Source organism: Podarcis tiliguerta (assembly GCF_965153285.1).
Source record: "Podarcis tiliguerta genome assembly, chromosome: 10".
Taxonomy (NCBI): Eukaryota; Metazoa; Chordata; class Lepidosauria; order Squamata; family Lacertidae; genus Podarcis; species Podarcis tiliguerta.
In genome coordinates, this window is record NC_139543.1 from 41,360,915 (window position 1) to 41,378,131 (window position 17,217).

The 17,217-nt window shown below is 41.7% G+C and overlaps 1 protein-coding gene across 13 annotated transcripts in view; it reads left to right on the top strand.

Annotated features, from left to right (window-relative positions):
• Positions 1-2,873: 2,873 nt before the first annotated feature.
• CNOT4 (CCR4-NOT transcription complex subunit 4) overlaps positions 2,874-17,217 on the top strand; it is a 54,307-nt gene continuing 39,963 nt past the window's right edge. For 10 of the 13 annotated variants that reach the window (XM_083400523.1, XM_083400533.1, XM_083400531.1 and 7 more), the window contains exon 1: positions 2,912-3,177. The gene's annotated coding sequence lies outside the window, so the exon portion shown is untranslated. Of the gene's footprint in view, positions 3,178-17,217 lie in introns of all 13 variants that reach the window. The other 3 variants (XM_083400528.1, XM_083400530.1, XM_083400524.1) reach the window with 2 other exon arrangements.

A 17,217-nucleotide genomic window follows, 5' to 3' on the forward strand; every position in this document is an offset into this window, starting at 1 on the left:
AAGCAGAAAACCTAGTCATACTTATTGGTAATTTTTCTGTCCCACTCTGGTTGAATTCAATGGAACAACGTTGACTTGATGTCATGTTTTGTGACAAGACAACCTCCTTGAATGTTGCCCTGAATGCGCTATGCCTGCATATAAGCTTTCAGCCTTTTATTTGCACTTTGTACTTTCCATATGTATTTGTACTTTCGCTTACCATTCTACTGGACAGCAACTCTTGCCTTGGTCCTCCCTCTTTGATGCCCAAGTGAACATACTGACAGCTGCACAACTCAACTACGGGGGGGGGGGGAGGAAACTGGCATATAGAAAGATAAGGACGATACAGAGCTCTGTCTTGTGCAAATTCAGTTTTATGCACTTCACTGGGGGGGGGGGGGAATCACAAAGGAGGTGAGCATCCAGGAAAAAAACCATTGGTAATCCCACCTACTATTGCACTCACGTTGGGAGAGAATTGGGAGGTGCAGGGAGAGTGTTCAGCAGCCTTGAAAGAGTGTGTGTGGCCTTGGAAAAGCATACACAGGTGCAGGGAGAGTGTTTTTGACTATGTGCGATTTTGATTTTTTGCGCTATTCCTGGAACATAACCCCCGCATACACTGAGTCAACTGTATTGCTAACTTTCGGAAAACATCAAGACAGTGTACAATATAATACAAGAAAACATGGTGCACTATAAAAACAATACAAAAGAATAATTGAAAGGACTGACTAATCAAGAATGTTTAAACAGCTGTATAAGTGTGTCAGCATAAAAAGTTCTTCAAGAGATGCCTGAAAGTCAAATGCGAGGATGCCTGCCAAATCTCTGTTGGAAGCGTATTCCACAGCATAGGACCAATGACCCTAAATGCCAAACTTTTAGAATTGGTCATTTGGATCTTTATAACACAGGGGACCATCAACAGTGCTTCTTTGGATTATTGAGTTGGGTTTGAAGGACTCAGGTGGTTCTTAACATCGACTGGACCCAAGTTGTTCAGGGTTTTGTATATTAGCACAACAGTCTTGAACCCAGCTTGGTAGCATATGGGAAGCCAGTGAATATATTTTAGCAGAGGTTTATATAGTGCTGGCTATCTGTCCCCATAAGTAGTCTAACTGTTCCATCTTGGAGGTTCTCCATCAGGCCCAATACTGCTTTGCATACACTACAGTGACCAGGTTATCTCATTACCAAATGAAGCTGGTAAAAGGCACTCAACCACAAGAGGCTCCTTGGACAAAAAAATTACAAAAATATATCCAGACAAAAATATATTCTTAAGCTATGTACCTGATCCATTACAGGGGAAATTTATTATATGCTAAAGGCATGCAGCCTAATGTCACTATACTGTGTTAAGGGACGCGGGTGGCACTGTGGTCTAAACCACAGAGCCTAGGGCTTGCCGATCAGAAGGTAGGCAGTTCGAATCTCCGTGACGGGGTGAACTCCCGTTGCTTGGTCCCAGCTCCTGCCAACCTAGCAGGAGTTTCTGTGCACTGCTCTGGTTCACCAGAAGTGGCTTAGTCATGCTGGCCACATGAGCCGGAAGCTGTACGCCGGCTCACTCAGCCAGTAAAGCGAGATGAGCACCGCAACCCCAGAGTTGTCCGCAACTGGATCTAACGGTCAGGGGTCCCTTTACCTTTATACTGTGTTAACATTCCTTAGGCTACAGCAGGCAGCCAAATATTATTGCGCTTATAAAAACCGCCAGGAGCATCTGTCTCTGGTCACAGTTAAAACTGTTGTTTAGCAACAATAAATACAAACCGAAAATAAAATAAAATAGCCATACATCACAGCAAGCACCCTGAAGTAAAACAATTGCAAGTTACATCAGTGCAAACATAACCAGCTATGTACCCCTAGCCCCCATCAGCAGTACTGTAAATATATTGTAATGGGAGCAATGCACAGCAATATCAGTTAAAACGTCTCCTGGGTGCAGAGCTGTAGATAGGTAATATTGCGCCCCTGGCAGAACCATCCAGATTGCGCCCCTAGCCACGGACAAATTAGCTCTTCTTTCCGCCTCTCCTCCAACCCCAACCCCCCACTCCACCCATTCAATTCACCCTCTGTTTAAAATAATTTCTTATGAGGCAATAATTGATATTTATATTTATGGACATATCTTAAAGTCGATTTTGCGCCTCTCAATTGCCTGCGCCCCTGGCGGGGGCCCACCTCACCACCCCCTAGCTACGGCCCTGCCTGGGTGACAGCCCGTCTCTTGAATGTACCGTGCGTATTTTTAAGTAATTAGTGCATATGAGAATAAGTCTCAATGGTGAATCTGTGTGTCATACAAGAATTACTACCGCTAGGAAATCCCCAGAGGGTTAACTGAGTTAGTGTTACAGCAGAACAACGAAGAATATTGTTTGCTACCGTGCCAGGTTTTGTTGTGATACTGTATAAGCTTTTGCCGACCCGAATCGGCGAGTCATGAATCTTCATGGCACTGCCTACCCCACCCCTCCGTGACCCGATCTCTGGCCGTGCTTAAAATGATCGGAATCTGTTGCATCCTTTTGAAAAGGGGAGGGATTCTTAAATGCAGGCTCCCGCTCCCTAGGAATGTGTGCCGGAGGAAGCGGTCTGGGGTGGATAAGCGAACCGGGAGCATTTCAAACGAACCACTAGCTGACATTAAACCAGCTCAGTCCCTCTGACTGATGTGGAATAAACCGGTTTAAATGCCACAGCTATCACCGTTTCCTGGGCGACGGTGTGACCGCCTCGTCAGCAGCCTAACCCATCCCCTTTTGAACCCAGGGAAGGACACGCTCGCCGGCTGCCCTAGTTCCCTCCCCCGCCCGTAAAGACTACAACTCCCGTCATGCTCTCTCTCTCGTCGCGTCGCCTACTACCTTTTTCCTTTCCCCCCGCACCCGCCTCTCCGGCGACTCGTGCGCATGCGCCTTGGGAGCAGCGTCCGGGGCAGGCAAGCAGTCTCTCCCTAATGTAAGATGGTGGCCGGTCTGGCAGCGGAGCGCGCAGAGCCTGGAGATTACCCGTCTCTCACATAAAGGTCGTCGGAGGAGCCGCCCGGACCCCTTCCCCGCTGCTACAGAAGCCGAGCGAGCGAGCGAGCGGGAGGAAGGGAGCGCGAGAGGGTATCGCCGCCCCCGCCGCCAGACAGCCGGTCGCCGTGGAGCAGGGACGACGAGGCGGCGGGTGAGTGAGCAGCCGGGGCTCGGGGAGCGCTAGCCGGGGCTGCCTAGCTACGAGAGAGCGGAGGCTTCGCGGGGAGCCAGCAGGCCTCGGCCATCCCTCATGCGCCTGCTCCAGACCCTGGGCCGGCGCCGGGGCTCCCTGTGGCCGGAGGGGCGGGAAGGCGGGCTGGGGCCAGCTAGGGCGGCTCCTGCCCCTGCGGCGGCGGCGGCGAGGGCCGGCTCGCCTCCCTCAGGAGCGCAAGGGTGGTCCGAGGGGTTGCCGGCGCCTGGCCGCTCGCGCCGGGGACCAGCTGGATGGAGAGGGGGCTCCGAGCGAGGCGGAGGCCACGCTGTGGCTGCTCAGGGCGGGGGCTGGGGAGGCAAGAGAGGCGGAGGGCTCTCGGGCAGCGCCTCCTTCGCATCCCCATCCCCACCCCTCCGCCGCTTCTCGCGTGTGCATGTTCAGGAGGGACCTATCGCTCATAGGCTTTGGGTCTGATAAGGTGCTGAGGAGGAGGTTTCTCCTTCCTTCCATCCACAGTATTGAAAGAGGTGGTGGTTCGTGGGGAGGGGAGTATCCAGGCTCTCCAGCAGCAGCACGTGTGTTTGGTAGTGGGTGGCATTTAAGTGTCCCCTCTTGCCCTATTGTGATGGGCATTTCGAATTCCCCTAGATTTTTAAAATTTCCTCTTACGTTCCCGTACGGCTTTCCCGTTATACACAAGTCAGTTCCTCATGCCTTAAGTTTTGTAGGATGCTCCGATTAAGTAAGGTTGAAGGCCTTTCACCGCTTTCTCTTCCATGGTCTGCATTTCCTTTCTTCATTCAAAGTGAGGTTATCGTTCCTTCACGTATCTCTCTCTCCCCCTCCGTCACTCCACACATACTTTTTTATTTGGGTAGTAATTCCTGACAGATTTCTATACCCTGTGTACTGAAGGTAAACATGTTTCTCAGGAGGAAAATCTATGCTAGTGTAGGACATATATTGTATGTAATGTAAGCCTAGGAAGTAATGCAGTCAGGAGCTGGGGTCTAGAAATTGGCATGTAATTGGCTTCCTATACCTTTCACTACTTAAGGGCTTAAGAGTTCTGCTTGTGACTTCTAATAAATTGGTTTAGGTTGAAGTGGCGGTGATGTGCATGCTGTAATACTGTCTGTGTTTACCTTTTTTTTTTTAAAAAAATCCAGCTCATATTAGCTACTGCCTTTGTGGCCATAGGCATGTTAGCATGGTGATAGTAATAATAAGAGCAAATGATTATTAACTGACTTTTTATTCCTTGGAATTATAACTACAAAAGAAGTTACGGAACAAATTATTAAATATGTCTGGTGTACTTGATCCTTGTGGTTCAACAAATTCACAGTCCCCATAAAACATGTAGTTTTAGGAAATCTTTTGTTCAAGTAACTTCATACAGTGGTACCTCAGGTTAAATACGCTTCAGTTTACAGACTCCGCTAACCCAGAAATCGTGCTTCAGGTTAAGAACTTTGCTTCAGGATGAGAACAGAAATCGTGCTCCGGCGGCGCGGCTGCAGCAGGAGGCCACATTAGCTAAAGTGGTGCTTCAGGTTAAGAACAGTTTCAGGTTAAGAACAGACCTCCGGAACGAATTAAGTACTTAACCTGAGGTACCACTGTATGTGGTTTGATAGTCAAACACATTATACCAGGTTTTTTAAATCATTCTGAAGTTCTTAGTTTCTAATCCCCCAAACAGAAGTAACACGTGCATCAGTTTAGATATGTTTGACAGTTAGACATATGTAACTTTTTTTATTTGTATACCAACTTTCTTGACTTGCCAAAAAAATGAAAGTGAGAATTGTCACTGTATGTATGTGGCCACTGTACAGGGCCACAACAACTGGAACAAGGCATTTATAACTGTGTATTTTCTTTATTATTCTTGGCTTCTTTAAGAGACAGTATTGCTAAAGGTATCTGATCACGTTGTTTAAGTTGGCATCTTTGAGCCATATGTCTTGGGAGAGCCTAATCAATTCATAATGGACTAATTTGTTAGAAGAATAAATACACACAACTTCTGCGTTTCTCATAGGTCATAATTGTGAAATAACCAATGTATCCTTTAACTCGTCACTGACTTCTTAAAAAGTTGCATAATGTGAGACTTCTCTTGAAGCATATGCCTCCTAAAAATGTAATTCAAAGAATGTATACAGAGCATCACAATACAAGTTACATCCAAAATATACTACATAAAGATTTTGTATGCTCCCATCCAGAATTACTTCTGATGCAGGTGCTGTAAACAGTAGTACTGCACAGTGTGAACAAGTTTGAGTTACTATCTAGTTACTATCCTTCTGAGTTACTGCAGAAGGTAATCAAATTCAGTTGTAGGGTGATGGTCTTATTGACCATTTTCATGCCTTTTGCAAATATGTAATGTCCTGCTGGAATGAAGCAATTGTTTATATGGAAAAATAATAGAATATCATAATTATTAAATATTTTCAGAATGTATATATGCTCTTCAATTCATGTGCCTTTCCCATAAACTCTCACTTGAATGTGTCTTCAGGTAGAAAAGGCAAATGGCCAGCCCTATTACTTTTTCTGGGTTTTCTTTTTTCATAGAATCATAGTATTGTAGAGTTGGAAGGGACCATGAGGATCATCTAGTCCAACCCCTTGCAATGCAGGAATCTGTTGCCCAATGTGGCGTTCAAATCCACAACCCTGAGATGAAGAGTCCCGTGCTCTTCTGGCTGAGCTACCCCCCTTTTTTCCAGTACACCAGGGGGGTGGGGATACTTGAATTCTAAGTGGGCTGTAGACCTGAGCACTTATATAAATAATATGTGGAATTTATCCCTTTTGATTGATGGGAAGATTGAGGCATGAAGTTGGGATTTGGAGAAGTCTTCAAGTATTTCTCTTTTAGGATGGTATGGGAAAAAGAAGGTGCTATAGGGAAGGTGAATGCTTTCCTACCAAGAGAAGGGGCATTTTGAAGAGTGATGTCACCATGAAACCTATTTGCCATAGAATTAGTGCATAAGGTGTATGGGTTATTCATTCATTTGCAGGTATAGGAATAATGTGCCTCGTTCTGCAAAAGAGGAAAGCAGTACTTCTCTAGGTAATCTGAACTAATTTGCAGTAAAATACATAGACATAAAACTATTACTCAAGTACATATCTTGAATTGTTGACTAACATGATTGAAATGTTTTAATATAATTAATTAGGAGGAACTGCCCAGCTACTTGCTTAGAAAAACCAATTTTGCTAAAATCTCTCATGTACATGAGAGGTTGATGATATAATGTGCTACAGTACTTGATACATTCAGTTGCTGAACAACTTAGCTAGAGCCCTAGTTCATAAGCTTTGCTTCAGACTATTTGTAGTGTTCATTAATGGTGGTTTCTTCAGAATGTGGTTGCAGCTTTGAAGTACTAAAAGTAATTAGTTTTGAAAAGATAATAATAATAATAATAATAATAATAATAATAATAATAATAATAATAATAATACGACGACGATACTGCATCTAACAGCTCAAAAAATGTTAGGAGTGGGCAGTTGTTATCCAGGTGCTTAGTCTAGGCACCAGAAGCTTGTGATAAGAGGCAGTAGTGTAGGCTTGCTATCAGGCCAGCTACTAGCTCACCTATGAGGATTATTCTATACATGGGCAAATAACTCTGTTAACCCTCTTGTCTCCAGTTTGTATTACACAGTTTGTAATACACTCAAATATGAAAAGCAACTGGGTTTTGACAATATTCAGCTGCTTATTGTCATTTGCCTATTTCATGGCATATTAGTGGGAGTCAGGGATTGAGATAGCAGAAGGATGCCAAAATATGGTGTTGTCCACATACTTCATGTTTGCATTAACAAACCTTTTGCCTTTTTCTTGGCTTCAGTTATAGTGAGCTATGAACAGAGCCAATATTGCTGGCCCTTCAGTCCTTGCATGACTCAAAACATAGCCCCTCTCAATTATTAGTTGCCAATGTGACTTTTAAATTTGCAGGATGAGAATATTCCATCCTTGAAATACTGTAGTGTTAATCTGATAAAGCAAAGTTGTCACAATAATCATTTTACATTTAATTTAAACTTTATTTCTGCCCTGTTGGAAGTAATTGTTTGGCTTCTACAAGGGATTTTTCTCATTCTTGAGGGGTTATTATTCTGTGGTAGAGCACATGGTTTACCTGCAGAACACCCCAGGTTAAATCCTAACGTCTCCAGTTAGAAGGCTTTTAAATTTAGGGTTGAGAACGACCTCTGCTTGAGCCCCTGGGAGAGGTACTAAGATGGACAATACTGGGGCTACATAGGCCAGTGATCTGATTTGGTATAAGGCAGTCGTGCCTTCATCTGACTCAATGACCTCTTTAATTCATGATACCACCCTGGTTTAATTACAAGCTTTGATAAGCCATAGTAAGGAAGAATGATGTGCATTTTATCGATACAATATTTCAAGATGTTCAATATTTGCTGCTGTCCAAGCATATAGGGAGGCATGTACAGGTACAGAAAAGGGTAGCAATGGCTACTAGCTGTGATGACTGTATATTCCAGTGTCAGACGCAGTATGCACCTGAATACTTGGGGACTCTGAGTGGGAAAGTGCTATTGTGCTTATGTCCTGCTTATGGGATTCCCATAGATACCTGGTTGGACGCCGTGGGAACAGAATGCTAGACTAGATAGACCTTTGGTACAATTCAGCAGTGCTCTTATTAACATTTTAAGTACATGCAGCTATGTTTACGTGTAGGCTTAAATATATTTATATTATATTTTTGGCCAAGATGGAAGTCTCGTTCCTGAAGTTTGGAGAGAGTTACAGGGAAACCAACAGCATTGCAAATACAGTATGGTGGTACCTCGGGTTAAATACTTAATTTGTTCCAGAGGTCCGCTCTTAACCTGAAACTGTTCTTAATCTGAAGTACCATTTTAGCTAATGGGGCCTCCTGCGGCTGCCGCGCCACAGAAGCACGATTTCTGTTCTCATCCTGAACTAAAGTTCTTAACCTGAGGTACTGTTTCTGGGTTAGCAGAGTCTGTAACCTGAAGCATCTGTAACCCGAGGTACTACTGTATTTAAGATCATTTTTAAAAGAAATGTTTTGAGGAAAACTGGGCTAATGCATTTTAATCATAGGAATAGCATTTCTTAGGCAAGGTGGAAGCTGTAAATTGTAAATTTGCTCCTGTTGTAGTGAAGCTTGACTATTAAAAAAAAGATGCAGGGGTATTAACTTAGGCATATTGTTATGAGCATGAATTGTATTTGAATTTTCAACAGGCCAATCTTATTTAATTTTTATATCTATTCACAGTGAGGGAACAAGAAACCCACCTGTGCAAATGGCTGATCAGACAGCAAGTACTCAGTGGAGCTTCCTTCCAGCTCTGATTTGATTGTAGTAAAACAATCTGAACTGTGCTTAAGACACCAGTTTAGTTTATCCCAGCAGAATTCTTAAATGTCAAGCCTAAACTTCAAATCTTTTGAGTTTCTTGGAGGAAAATTGTGGTTTTGTTGTACCCTGTCCATGGTGCTGCAGTGAAGGTGACTTTCTATATTAGTAAGCATGTGTTCCAAACCAATGTGGTCTCCATTTTGTTTGTTGAATTATTGGACTAATATTTATTATGCTCCTTGGAGTATACCTGTGAGTGATGGGTTGTAATAAGTAAATTAAGAAGACTTCATGAAGGATGATGTAATTCCAATGAGAACATTACCTACATGATTCCTGTTCAACAGTTGGCTTGTTAAGCCATGGCAGTTAGCTTTCAAATAATTTATTGTATGTGCAGATTGCAGGGACGCAGGTGGTGCTGTGGTCTAAACCACAGAGCCTAGGGGTTGCCAATCAGAAGGTCGACAGTTCGAATCCCTGTGACGGGGTGAGCTCACCTAGCAGTTTGAAAGTACGCAGTGCAAGTAGATAAATACGTCCCGCTCCGGCTGGAAGGTAAACAGTGTTTCTGTGCGCTGCTCTGGTTTGCCAGAAGCAGCTTAGTCATGCTGGCCGCATTACCCGGAAGCTGTCTGTGGACAAACGCTGGCTCCTTGGCCTATAGAGCGAGATGAGCGCCGCAACCCCAGAGTCATCTGCGACTGGACCTAACGGTCCGGGGTACCTTTACCTTTACCTAGATTGCAGGTGTGTAGTTGTGTTAACCTTTCATAGAGTTCTTGAGAAAACTTGCTAGTTATTTGTGCTCTGCAAGAGTTGCCTAGAAAAATGTCCAGTTGACAGCCTCGGTGTACTTCGAATGCCACACACTTGCCATTGTATGGTGGCGTATTAATTCCTGATTTGACATTAACTTTTTTGAAGCTGTAGATTTAGCTTGTGCCAGAATGTATGTTTAATAGTACTGTGTTTATAAACCACATTTATTCCAGTGCACTTCAGATACTTTACAATGTAAGATACATACTTAAACAATAATTAGAGGTATACAAAAGATAAAACGGTAAAACAGCAAAATTGTCTCAGGCAGTGTTCGAAACTCCTATTCTAGGCACATTTTGCGACAGGTATTTTCATTTGTGTGAGCCGTGTGTTCTGGGCACAGTACCGCACCTAATATTTCAGATTAAATCTGCAGAGTGGAAGGAAAGGAGTACTTTTTTCTGCCTCCAGCTACTCTCCGAAGACTAGAGAAGAGACCCTCTTAAGACTATTAGGGGGATGGGCAGGGGAAGGACTAGACCATGTGAAAAATGGATGTAATATTTTAGCTGCAGTTCAAGCATTGGAGCAGCCATGCTATCTTATCTTGATGAATTGGGCCAGGTTGGCCTCCCCTATGTCATGTTATTTTTCCTGAAAGTCAGGTGGTTCACCCTCCCAGTGACACTTTGTCACCTGACTAGTGATAGAGGTCAATTTACCTCCTGTCAGCTGTGCATTTCCAAGCAACATACAAGAGTGCATTATATAATGTTCTATTAAGATATGCATGCAGACAACCCCCGATTTGCGCAGGGGTTGCTTTTCTGGTCATTGCACGCTTGCCCCTGTTCCACCCTTTTAGTGACAGCTTTAATGACATTTGCAGGTTCAGCGTGTGTGTGCAATTGCACACATATTGGTCACACCTAAAACGGGGTTACCCGTATACCTTTCATATGCTTAAGGTAGGAAATTTAAGTTAGGTTTGAAATAAATCAGTATTATATACCAACTTGTCCCCCTGAAATTTGCTTTTTATCTGCTATGCAGATGCTTAGCTTGCACAAATGAAGAGTTTATCAGTTTCATTACATTTTTCTTCCCACCCCCCATTAGGCTTCAGACAGCAAGATAATGTGCATATGAAAGAACAATGACAGTGTAAAACTCTGAGCTATGGGTTAGGGACTAAAGGCTACACATGGAAAAGTCCAAATTTCTACTCTTTTCAAATTTGATATACCCAGTGTGATTTACTGTCAGGTTTGACTTTGATGGGAGAAACTCTCAAGCAACTGTATCATAAGGTGGCTGTGAGGACAGGGTAATTGGTGGGAAATCATACTATTCCATTAGTCTTCAGTTCCCAACTCTAGTTTCTTGCTTCTTTCCTCCCTCTGTCTCTTGCGTTCATAGACTGTCTTGTTCCCTGAAGTCTTGGCTAATTTAAAATGTACTTTACCATAAGGTGCTTAAGCATATCTTTTTGTAAGTTGGTTGGTAAATGGTAAAGAAAGTAAAGAAATAACATTGTGCTAAACTGTTTTATGAAATCTTAGAACAGTATTTACACATAAAACATTATTATTCCAAAACAGAAGTAATTCCAGTTTCTAATGAGAGATCTTGCTTTCTGTTCATGTGCATGGGTATATCATTGTACCAGTGGAGAGAATGTGATGAAGGTTTTCTCTTTGGTGAATTTAGTTCTTTGTTCCTCTTAAGAATCAATGATAATGGTTTTTCCTCTGCCTTCTACAACTACATGATATGTATCATGTGCTAGAATAATGAACTTGTGAAAAGAAAGGGTACTAATGTCACTACAAATGCTTTACCTAATGTGTGAACATGGGCTTTATTTTAAGGAAATGTTGTGAACTAGCTCATATCTCCTGATGGAGTCTATTCACTGTTTGGGCTAAGAGTTAAATGGTAGGACTCTTCTGTTCCCACAAGAGGTGGTGGACTCTCCTTCCTTGGCAGTTTTAAGCAGAGGTTGGATGGCCATCTGTCATGTATGACTTAATTGAGATTCCTGCATTGCAGTGGGTTGGATTACATGACCCTCAGGGTCCCTTCCAACTCTATGATTTTATGATTCCATGAGTCACATGTTTGCATAGGCTGTACTTGAATTGTCTGTTGTCCACTGATTTTATGGCAAGCAATATGAAAACTTTATGAAGCATTCTTTTCATTCCCCAGAAAAGCTAACATCTGAGTAACTAATAAAAAGAAGTTCCTTCATAATATTCTATATCAAGAAAGCCCTTCCGCTTACTATATCAAGAAAGCGAAGCTGCTTGTAAACTTATTTCAGATCAAGATATAACTGCTGAATGCAAAGAAAAGGAATTGTACAAGCTCTGATTCTTTTCCAGAACTTAAACTTTAAAGATATGTTTCAAGTTTATATAATCTTACTTATTATCCTTGTAGCATTTTCAAAAACAATAATACCAGGTTCTATTTGGGTGATGTGTTGGACTAATCTAGACTGGATTTTAAAACTCCTGATAGAAAACTTGTCTGGGTTTACTGGTTTGTCTGCACACATGTATAAAGCTGTTCACACCAATATGTCATTCAGTAGCTGCATATACACAGATGGCTGCAAGTCACCTGTAAAAGAAAAGATTTGGTAGATAGCTGCTGCTACTTGAAGGTACCCTGATGAGAAACTGTATCTAGAAAACTTGATGAAAGAAATACATATATATATATTTACTATTCCAATGCTGTGCCGCTCATGATATTATTGTTCTTCCATAGCACTTGTGATTAAATTAGAGCACATGCCCAGCAGTTGTATGTTTTGGTTTCACATAAGGAGAAGTAACCTGTTGGCATGAGAAACATCTTCAAAAAACGTCCTTGTGTTAGGTGTATCCCCAAGTGGTAATTACAGAGTAAGCTAGGGCTGCCGTATGTCCAGAATTTCCCAGACATAGCCTGGATTTGACCCTCATAAAAAGCTCAACAACTTTGGCAAGGAAAAAAAAAGCTCAACAATTTTATTTTCACTTTTTGTAATATGACAACCCTAGGGTAAGCAATCAGGGTTTCATTGAGGTTAGGTAAAGACCTTGTTGCATGTATAAATCAACCATTGAGCTCTCTATCTCTCTCACTGGTTTATGGCAAAGGATAAGGCTTCTGAACTTAGAACTGCTTTGCTTCTGTTCATTTTAAAGGGCATTAAACTTGCATATTAATTTGGGGAGGGGGGATTATTAGGTTGCTCTTGTTTTTATTATGTATTTTGATATTGTGATTTATGTTGTGAACTGCCCTGAGACCTGCAGGTTATAGGGTGCTATACTAATTTTGATAATAATAAGAACAATAAAAATAGTAATAATTCTCCTTCCCCAAAAAATACTTTTACTAAAGCATATATTTCATGATTCATAAGTTCCAAAAGACAGTTGACTTGGTCGGTTCAATCTGGGGGTTCGTTCACATGTCCACTTGTCCCATTCCTTGAAAGCAGGGGTCTAAAAGGTTTTCTGTTTGTCCTCTGCTTTCTAGGCATGGGTCTGAATGGTTTTACATTTGTTCCACATCTTTCCCTGGCAAAACTGGCTCTTTTACCACTGAATCGGAGCAAATGTTAATCTGCTGAAAACCCAGTTAGCCGTTTGCTCCGATTCAGCAGTAAAGAGCATTTTTCTTTTTCTTCAGAGAAATGTGGCAGGGCAAGCAGATGTGTGGACAAGCCTTTAATTCTCCCCAGCATATTTCTCTATGCAGCATTGGCCTGAAATGACATTTTTCTTAAGAATGTGAGCACATAAGTAGGACTTTGTCTACCTTTCTGAGAATCTGCAGAACTGATGTAAGCTCACTTGCACATCTGATTTTAACTTCTGAGCAGAGCAGTCCAAAATGGGGCAGAGGGATAACTAAAGGTGAACATGTTGCCTGATCAGAATCTTAAGGCATGCAGTGAAAGAGGAGAGTGTTTTTACCATCTCCCGTGCCCAAAGTCCCCCCTACTTTTTCTTTAAAGCAGTTTTCCTCCTAGTGTATATTTCCCCTTTTTTGGGTGCAGGTCAGGGCAAGGAGAAGGCATTGGATTCTTCATAACTCCAGATTTGACACACCCCTTCTTTCTTATACAGAAGTCAGAACTCCAGTGTCAGTAAGGCAGGGGCCACAGAGGTTTAGAGGTTGTATGGCGTATGAGGTCTCTCTCCACCCTCAGAGGGGGGAGATCCAAAACACTCTGTGGCTCCTTAGATGCCTTCCCAAGGACCATAGCGTTACGTTGTTAATAGATGTCCTTTTCCTGTAATTATTTCAGTTTTGGTCATGCCCATAACAGTGTGTGTTACAGTTGTGAGAACAATAAAAATAATTTTAGTGCAACCATCAAAAATCTTAAATAAAATGTGTGATTGTAACACTGATTGTGATTACCTTTTGAAGGGTTATGATGAAATTTATGAATGTAATTACAACACCTGAATGTCACTTTTAAGTACTACACCATGTTTAAATTAAGACCAAAGTTAGAACAATGAGTACACGGTAGTAAATGTAGCTTGTAAGTATTCTGACTGCTGCTCTAGATCAGGCTTCCTTAACCTCTGTCCTCCAGATGGTTTTTTTGGCCTACAACTCCCATAATCCCTAGCTAGCAGGACCAGTGGTCAGGAATGATGGGAACTGTAGTCTCAAAACATCTGGAGGGCCGAGGTTGAGGAAGCCTGCTCTAGATATTTGAAATCTGGCTATATTGCCATAACTAACTGAAATAAGGACTGCTGCGTAGATAGTGGCTTATCTCAAAAATAGTTACCAGTACAAAAGTGAACAGCAATTTAGGTTCTTAGCTGTTGACAATCTCTCTAGTTAACTTGGAATAATAGGTAAGATGATAAATCTTATTGGAGTAGCATATATGTAATTAGCAAGCATAGGTGAACTTTTCTGCCATACAGTACAGGGCTTCCTCTGTTAGAAATAAGAAACTCTTTGAGAAGGCACAGTGGCTGTAATAAGAGACTACATTTTAGAAATTGTGTTTCCTTTCCCTCTAAATTGAAAAACCATAACCTCAAAGCCTTTTGACATTGTTAAAGTGGTCCAATAAATTCTCAGCCTTCTAATAATCTTAGTTGTCTTTTTCTGTACCTCCTTAAGTTTAATATTCTTTTGAGGTGCATTGATTATATCTATACACAGAATTCTAAATGTGGACAATTTACAGACTGATATAATGGCCTTACGCTAATAGCATTATGTTAATTGCTGTGCTCAGTCTCATGTGATAGGATTTGGCTTTTTCTACATAAGTGTGGAGCTGAGCTGACTTTTTCAGCCCAATGTTTCCTATGTAAATTCTTAATCAAACCTTCCAAAGTTTATCTGTTTGAAGAATAAAATTCAGTAACTTCTAAATAAAAAGCTACTAGTCAGTAAAACTAGCATATTTTGATTTTCAGCAGGTTTTGCCTCGTTGCTTTCAAGCTCTGGGCTTTCACTGATTTTTGGCCAGACACCTTTGAAACTGTTAAATGCTTCATCCTGAGTGACTAGGTATTTACTTCTTGGATCTAGTAACAGAGGCGAACTGAAGGCTTGCCTTACGCAGAGTTAGACCAGTGGTTCATCTAGTTCAATATTGTCAACACTGAAATATTTCTCAGCCCTCCTTTGACTTACCAAGGATTGAACTGGGACTTTTTGTACCAAAAGCATTTGTTGCACCACTCAGCTGCAACCCTTTCCTTAACTGTGAAGTAGTGCCCATGATAGTTCTCTCCTATGAATATGTTGGATGCAAGCATGCAGCAAAATGTACACCTGTGTGATGGTTACATGACAACCTATGTGTGGGGTTTGTATATAGTAGTGCATTCCATATACAGGCTCTCACCTGCATCTTTTTCTGTATCTAACCCGTGCTAACTTCTAGCTCTCCTGTTTCTCTTGTTCAACTTAGTTTTATCTTATTTGTGAACTGTCCACTCCTGAAACCAATGTTCAAGTCTGACTATACCATATGATTTTATACAACTACAGCAGAGCTTTCCAGACTTTTCATGTTGGTGACACACTTTTAGGCATGCATCATTTTGCGACACAGTAATTCAGTTTTACTAGCAAACCGGAGGTTAAACTAACCACTTTCCAGCCCCGGAAGGAACGTGGGGAGTGTTTGTGTGATACACCTACACACTGCAGCCAACACACTAATGTGTCGCGACACAGTTTGGAAAGCTCTGACCTATAGTAACACTGTGTGATCATAATTCTATGTACATTTATGTACTCTTTTGTTGATGATGCTACAATTTTAGAAAAGGTGGTTGGAAACAGTGAAGCCTGACCAGCTTCCTTTTTTGAACTGATCCTTTCTTCATGTTGGAGTGCTTAATTTCCTTCTCAGTATTAACTCTTGACAAGGTCTTAACTTCATTGGATTAACTTGGGAAGCGTGCAGTTTTCTTTATTTGATATATGATCCTTCTAGGGCACTCTTCCTTCATGTTCTCAAGCTTATTTTTCCAACCACAAAAACCAAAACTTTGGGATTGGGGGGGGGGGAGCAGGAGAGACTACACAAAAAACACCTCTGCATAGGAAGTATGAAATCCACATAGACTGTCATATGATTACATATTTGTCTCTGGCTGCACATAAATGTAGAACTTGCAACAGGGTGATGAACATATTTATAGAGAAGTACACTCACAAGCAGCACTCATCAGCTGGGGCTGTGGACTTGCTAGTTTCAAGAAATAAATCCCTAGTCACTCAGGGTTCAATATTTTAAATGGTTTCTAGCCTTGTGTGGTTCATGTATCAGTAAAACTACAGTACTTGATATTTTCTAGACTCCTGGGCAGCACAGAAGTACTTATAGACAGTGTGTGGACCCCATGTCCGTTCTCTGTGGTATAGATATGGCAATATGATGCTTCAGAGTTACAAAATAGAACTGTACACTGTACATCTGGGTGGTAAGTTTTTTAGATTGGAGTTGATCTTCTGTGGAGAAGGGCCATAGCTCAGCTGTAGAGTATCTGCTTTGCATGCAAAAGGTCCTAGGTCCAGCCCCTGCATCTCTAAGTAGAGTTGAGAGAGTTCCCACCTTAAATTCTGGGGAGCTGTGTATTTAATGAAGGCAGATATATTTTGCGTAGTTACACTTCATGTAAATGTGTTCATGCTGTGACTGCTGACTTAATGAAGTTTGTAATAGAAGATGTTTGCTGTATAAAAAGCAGTTACTTAACAGGGTGCCAAAAATAGTATCTGGGGAGTAAACTGAGGAAAGTCTTGCTAAAGTGTCCAGTTTCATTTAGAAGAGACTTATAGGCTCACCAGGACTAATATATGGGCTTGCATTCTATGTCCATGGATGTTAAAAAGATGCAAGCTGTAGTAATGAATAGGTATACGCTGTGGTTGAATTCTGCAGATTGGAGCCCTAGACATCTGCAGAATTTCTAGGTGATAACAAGAGTTTGGGGCATAGACCAAGGAGACCCTGAGAGACTAGGGATTTATTTCTTGAAACTAGTAAGTCCACAGCCCCAGCTGATGAGTGCTGCTTGTGAGTGTACTTCTCTATAAATATGTTCATCACCCTGTTGTGCATGAGATAGCTCCCATTTAGCTGCTTTGAGATTCTCTGGGAAGAAGAAGATACACATTCAAAAAGAAAAGTACAATAAATTATTTCCAAATTTTCTGTTTTGGATCTAGTTTATATACTTACATGTGGTGAAGAGAAGCTTAGCAATTGGTTAATTCATTCTAAAGCACTTTCAGATTGCTTCAGATATATTTTATGCAGGACACTCCTAACTCTTATGCCAGTGGTTTTCAACCAGTGTTCCGTGGCACC